Source organism: Sorex fumeus, unplaced genomic scaffold (genome assembly GCF_029834395.1).
Source record: "Sorex fumeus unplaced genomic scaffold, SorFum_2.1 ptg000260l, whole genome shotgun sequence".
NCBI lineage: Eukaryota > Metazoa > Chordata > Mammalia > Eulipotyphla > Soricidae > Sorex > Sorex fumeus.
This window is the reverse complement of record NW_026606317.1, coordinates 642,659-650,026: the sequence shown is the minus strand read 5'-3', so window position 1 is coordinate 650,026 and position 7,368 is coordinate 642,659.

The window sequence follows — 7,368 nt, the reverse complement described above, 5'->3', positions numbered from 1 at the left end:
GAGAGATGAGAAAGAGAAGTCTGGGGGACTTTGCAACTTGATGTGAGAGAGCAGAATTTCCTGATGTACAAAAACACCAACACTGGAATTGGACAGACACTAAATGGGTAGGGTGCTTGCCTTGCTTCCACAGATCCTTGGCATCCCTTATGGCGCCCTCAGAGCAACACCAGGAATAACACCAGAGCCAGGAGTAAGCCCTGATTATCTAAAGGCACAGATGCCCTCCTAATCCCCTCCCCCACCACGAAAACACACAAAAAAATAGCCCCCACAGAAAATTTTCATTTGCAAACCAAACAGCCTGTGACGACCACTCACAGAGTGAATTAGTGGGAAGGCATCAGCAGAATCTGAACTTCTGAAATGCCACAGATCTGTGGTTATCCAAGAGTTATGATCTAGCTTTTAGTTTAAGAGTGTAATATGCGGCCCCAGAAATTACCAGGGATAGTATAGCCCTGATCTTGCACAGAGCCAAGAGGAAGACCTGTGCATCTCCCTTGTGGCACAGAAATAAATATGAAAAGAAACAAAGGAGCAGAATTGTGTAACAGGACAACAGGTTGGAGATAGCGAGTAGGGCTGGTGATACCCGCCAACCCTAGGGTCCCCTAAGCACTGCGTGGTACAATGCTGGAGTGCAGAGTTAAGAGTATAATCACCAGAATCACTGGGTTTAGCACTCCAAAGGAAACAAAATACCCAGATACAGGCCCACGAACCCCAGCAACCCATATGGTCCCTGAGATCTGTCAGGAGTGATTCCTTGAGCACTGAGGTACAAGTGTTCTTTGAGCTGAGTGTGGTCCAAAAACCAAATACAACAAAACTGACACATCATCTCAAACAGCAGAGAGCCTGATACTACGACCTGGACGCACATCACAGGATCCTTCCTGAAACGACTCAGAGACTTTTGGCCCAGGATGCGTGAGCATTCCTGTCACTACATCACCTCATATTGTTACTCTCCTCCTACCTGGGGATGGTGTGTCATTTGGCATGTCACCATCTTCTCCCGCCTCTGTTTTTCCCGAGGTCCAGATACCTGAAGGACAAGTCAGAGCTATGAGCACTGGAGAGGAACAAAAGCCCCCAGCTCTGACCAGTCACACTCTTGGGCACTGGCTGATAGACCCGCCCTGGGGACAATGCCTGATGCTTCCGTCTCCCCAAGAGAAGCAAAATGGGTTGGCATCTGTGCTGCCGTTCCAAACAGAAGGTATGGGCTTGGCTAGAAGAGAGAAGTCAGCCCAGCCTTGGACTGGGGACTCCTCCCTGGGTCCCTGAGAAGGTTCACATAGGCCCAGCCATGGGGTGACTCCAAGGCCAGGAGCTCACAGGCATCAGCACCACCTGCAGGCTGGCAGGAGGGCTGCCCTCGGCAACCATAGCCCAGAATGTGGCTCTATCACTGGGGCAGGACACACAATGAAAAACAAACCTGAGAAGGAAACTCTTGCTCTTCTGGTCGTCCTGATTTCCGTTGTTCCTGACACTTTCCGAACGACCTTCGCTCTCAAACCTTCCACCTCACTTGTCAGCCCACCTGCCCGGGACCGACGCCCCCTCCTCACGCGCCTCCCAAATAAAAAACTCCCTCCCCTCCATGCGATCCGCTAAAATAGAAATGAGTAGACAGAAACCTCTCGAAAAGGCGGCAGAAGATGGTGACATGCCATCTGTCACACCAACCCCAGGTAGGAGGGGAGTAACAATATAAGGTGATGCAGTGACAGGAGTGCTCAGGCTTCCTGGGCCAAATATGTCTGAGTTATTTCAGGAAGGATCCTGTGATGTGCCTCCTGGTGGGAGTGCCCATCTCTGCTGTTGGAGGTGATGTTTGTGTCAGTTTTGTTGAATTTGGCTTTTGGACCACACCCATCTCAAAGAGTACTTGTACCTCAGTGCTCAAGGATCCCTCCTGAGAGATCTCAGGGACCACCTGGGTTGCTGGGAGTCGTGGGTTTGTATCTGGGTATTTTGTTTTCTGTGATTCTGGGGATTATACTCTCGGCTCTGCACTCCGGCATTGTACCTGGTAGTGCTTAGGGAACCCTATGGGTTGGCGAGGATCACCACCCCTACTCGCTGTCTGCAACCTGCTGTCCTGTTACACAATCCTGCTGCTTTATTTCTTTTTAGAGTTACTTTTGTCTCACAGGGGAGATGCATAGGACTTCCTCTTGACTCTGTTCTCTGGATTCCTACATGGTGTGTATCACGGGCCCCCTGGGGTCTGCTGGAGTCATTTGCTCCCTGGCAGCTACAGTGACTCAAGTCCAAGGACATGCTTATTACTCCTTATTTTGTCCTTCACGCTCAGAAGAGAGTCGCCTGCTCTGTCACACATTCTGCTTTCAGTCGCCACTCTGTTGGCAGTTGTGGGCATATGCTGGTCTAGGAGAGCCAGAGAAATGGATCTCTGGGTCGGGCACAGCTGTTGGGTTCAAGACACTTTTGCCGCTTCGAGAGCCACTTGGAATGGCCCTGAACTGTGATGAGAGTCCTTCAGGCGTATATGTGCATATGTAGATGTCTGGACATTGAGTGACCCTTTCTCCCTAGAACGTGGGATATGGGGTGCAGGGGGCGTACGTTTAGTGTTTTAGGCTGAAAGCAGGGTCACCCATTTGGGTTCCAGTGGCTCCGTTCACAGTTGTTACTCTGCAGTGCTCATAGGAGCAGTGATTGGGATGCTTTATTCCTCCGACTGCTGCATCTGGCCTCAAGTTCAAATTCTTTGTTTTACATAGATTTGGCTTTGGAAATAACCCTTGCAAATACTCAGATTATCCCTGGCTGTGTATTCAGTTATTCATGCTATAGTCTGGGACCATGTGTGCTACTGGGGATCAAACCCGGATGTGTGTGCAGAGTCAGTGTCCTTTTGCTGTAATGTCTCTCCCACCACAGTTCATTTATTTCTTTGGGTCTCACCCCATCCGGCACTGCTCTGTTTTAGTCCATGGGATCACTTCCAATGGTTCTTGGTTTATCAGATCTCAGAGATTGCCTGTGGACTGTGAGGGATCACAGCTGACGGCTTGAGGGACCCTATGGAATGTCAGAATCAAACCTTTATTGGTTGTGAGCAAGCCAAGTGCCCCACATGCTATGCTGTCTGTCTGGATCCTTTTTTGTTTACTTTTAAAAACAATTGTGGGCTTTGGCCATTTTTGTTCATTTTTGCATTTACTGCAGTCAGGCATCACTTCAAGTGTGCTGATGATATACCATGTGCTGCTGGGTCTAGTGTGCCAGTAGAGTGGGTAGGGTGATTGTCTTGGAAGCAGTGGACATGGGTTCTATTCCTGGCATCCTGTGTGGTCCCTGAGCACCAGCAGAGGTGATTCCTGAGTAGAGAGTCAGGAGTAAACCTGTGAGCATCCCCAAATGAGGATCCCAAAACAGACAAAAACAAAAGTACAAAATGTGACACCATCAAACTCCTCTAGGCTGTGTGCATGATCGAGGCTATACTGTCTCTTGTATTTTCTTGGGACCCATATTACACTCTTAAACCAAAAGCTAGATCTTAGCTCTTGGATAACCACAGATCTGTGGCATTTCAGAAGTTCAGATTCTGTTTATGCCTTCCCTCTAATTTACTCTGTGCGGTAGGGCATTTGCCTTAAAAGTGGCCAACATGGCCGACCCGAGTTCTATTTCTCCACCCCTCTCGGAAAGCCCGGCAAGCTACCGAGAGTATCTCGCCAGCACGGCAGAGCCTGGCAAGCTCCCCGTGACATATTCGATATGCCAGACACAGTAACAACAAAGACTCTAATGGAGATGTTACTGGGCCTGCTCGCGCAAATCGATGAACAACGGGAGGGCCTTTACCTTTTATATAGACACACGAGGTTTTCTTGTCACCTTTTCCTTCTGACCAATCCATGCTCCGTCTCTCTAGGGTTCAGGGCATTCTGAGTTAAAGCCTACTGTGATCGCCTAGCTGGAAGGAGGAGCCCTGAGACCCGTGAGCAAAGGCATGCATGCAGGGGAGTGTCTAAGGACCCTACCTGTCTCAGGCCATGGGCAGGGTGTGGGTGCCCTAAGGCAGCAGAGCTCTTGGTCTCTAGACACTTTTTCCACTTCGAAAGCCAATTGGGATGGCCCTGAACCATGACGAGAGTCCTACAGGCACATATCTGCATGCATAGTCAGTGACTAGACATTGCGTGTCCCCTTCTCTTTTGAACATGGGCTGTGAGGTGCAGGGGGTGTATGTTTAGTGTATTGGGCTGAAAGCAGAGTCACTCATTTGGGTCCCACTGGTTCCATGCAGTTGTTACTCTGCAGTGCTTGTAGGAGCAGTGATTGTGATGCCCTGGGGTCAGGAGCAAGACCACCACCTTTAGAAACCTTGTAGTAGATCATACTCAGATTTTATCAGATGCAGCTGTCTTAGAGAGATGTTGGGTTCTGTCAACCAGGAGTGTACATGGAGACTGCTCCCAAGGGAACAGAATCTGAGCCCCTCTAGGGCTCTGTGTTCTATCCTTGCAGCCCAGGGAACAGAGTAGAAATAGACCCTGACTCTTGCTGCCCAGTGTGTTGGCTCAGGACTTGGTGACCTTCCCGGATGTGACCGTGAGCATCACCCCACAGGAGTGGATGTGCCTCTCAATGGAAGGGCTACAGGCACATGATTCTGTAGACCTACCAGGACCTGTCAACCGTTGGTGAGAGCAGTGTGGGGCCGACCGTGTCTGGAGAGAACCACGTGGGCTCCCTGTCCCAGGCTATGGCTGTGTATCCAACAGTAGCTGGGACTGTGATGGGCCAGGATGTTGGACAATTGTGCAGTAGCTGTTCCTCTAGTTCCTTCCCTGGTTTTGTTTTTGGTGCTCACCTTTGACGTTTGGGGATTACTCTCAGTTTTGTGCATAGGAATCACTCTCTGTGGGATTGCAGGAGTCTCTGGAGCGTTAGGGGTCTACCCAGGTTGGCCCCAGGCATGGCAAGCTCCCTTTGTGCTGTACTGTCGTTCAGGTCCCTCTAATTAGTTTGTGTCATTCCTGAGTTCGCTTCTCAGTTTAATTCTTATGCTACATATTACTTCTGTGTATTTGTTTTGGTTTTGATTTTGGGTTTATTTGGGGGCACAACGGCAATGCTCCTAATTGTGCTGATGGATCACTCCTGGGATTGCTCGGGGCCTATGGTGTGCTGAGTATTGGACCCATTTGCCAGCTTAAAAGGTTGCCGTCTTACCCCTCCTAATGTTGCATTTGTCCGTCAAGTTCAAATTCTTTGTTTTGCATTGATTTGGCTTTGGGGTTTCACCTTCCGGTTCTCAGATTATTCCTGGCTGTGTATTAAGTTACTCATGCTGTAATCTGGGACCATGTGTGCTGCTGGGGATCGAACCTGTATGTGTGTGCACCGTTTGTGTCCTAACGCTGTGATGTCTCTCCTACCACTGTTCATTTATTTCTTAGGGTCTCACCTCATCAGACACCGCTCTATTTGAGTGCACGGGATCAATGTTTCTTGGTTCATCAAATGTCAGGGTTTTCCTCTGGACTATGCAGTGATGGATCACAGCTGACTGCTGAGGGACCCAATGGAATATTGGAATCAAACCTCTGTTGGGTGTGAGCAAGGCCAGTGCCCCACATGCTGTGCTGTCTGTCTGGATCCTTTTCTGTTTACTTTTATAAACAATTAGAGGCTTTGGCCAACTTTGTCCATTTTTGGATTTGTTAAGCTTTTGGGTTTACTGCACTCAGGCATCACTTCAAGTGTGCTGATAACATACCAGGTGGTGCTGGGACTAGAGTGCCAGTTCAGTGGGTATGGTGATTGTCTTGCAAACAGTGGACATGGGTTCTATTCTTGGCATTCTATGTGGTCCTTGAGCACCAGCAGAGGTGAATCCTGAGTACACAGTCAGGAGGAAGCCTTGAACATCCCCAGGTGAGCATCCCAAACCAGACAAAAACAAAAGTACAAATTGTGATACGATCAAACTCCTCTTGGCTGTGTGCAAGATCAGAAATATACTATTGCTGGTATTTTCTGAGGCCCCATATTACACTCTTAAACTAAAAGCTAGATCTTAGCTCTTCGATAACCACAAATATGTGGCATTTCAGAAGTGCAGATTCTGTTCATGCCTTCCCACTAATTTACTCTGTTTTTTGTAGAGACACGCGGGGCTTACTTGGCACCTTTTCCTTCTGACCAATCCATGCTCCGTCTCTGTAGGGTTCAAGGCATTCTGAGTTGAAGCCTCCAGTCATCTCCTGGCTTGAAGGAGGAGCCCTGAGGCCAGTGATTAAAGGCGTGGAAGCAGGTGAGTGTCTGAGGACCCTACCTGTCTTCCTGGGTAGTGTGTGGGTGTCCTAATACATATGAAACACGCTGGTGACTGTGGGGGCCTCGGGCTCCTGGATCTAGGTGTCTTTGCAGCACTCACACTGCCCTTCACACCTCTGGACTCTCCATCTTGGAATGATCCTGTGTTTTACTTTCTTGGTTTGACATTATTTTTCTGCATTTGCCAGTCCATGACATTCACGCTCCTTGGTCCCCGAGCATCACTGAGATTGTTCAAAAAACAAAACCCAAAAAGCTTTTGTAGAATTTCCAAGCTTCTCACAGTGATCCCCCCAAGGGATTTCCTTTTGTTCTGGGATGCTTTGGGGTATGACAACTGTAGAGTTGTCCTCCACCTACACTGCCTCATTCAAGGATGTTCAATTGGACGTATTGTGTTTGGTTTCAGAACTCACAACAGGGCTTCAAGATTTGACCTTTCAGCAATTTGTTTTAGGGACAAAGTTACTGAGTATGAGTGAGCTGGTAAGATTTGCAAATTTGAAATCAATATTATTATTTTTTTTCCTTTTTGGTTCACGCCTGGCAATGCACAGGGGTTTCTCCTGGATCTGCACTCAGGGGTTACTCCTGGCGGTGCTCAGGGGACAATATGGGATGCTGGGAATCGAACCCGGGTTGGCCGCGTGCAAGGCAAATGCCCTATCCGCTGTGCTATCTCTCCAGCCCCCTGAAATCAATAGTATTGTTCCAATGAAGAAGTTCAGTGGAACAGCATATTACTTTTAAGGTGCAGGCTGTCCATGGCCAGTAAGAAATCCAGATTCCAATTCTTTGGGCTAGAGGACCTTTAGTATGTATTCAAAAAATAAATACGAATTCCACGGCACCTCTCGCCACCTGTGTTCACTGGTCACACACTGCTTTCTCCACCCTGAATGGCCACTGGCCATGGGTTCACAAAGGAGAAAACAAGGGCCTGGCTGGTTGGTATCAGTTACAGTTTATCCCAATCCCTCTCCATTCACTTTTGATTTTCCACTCTTCTCTCTCTTTTCTCCTTTATACTCCTCTCCT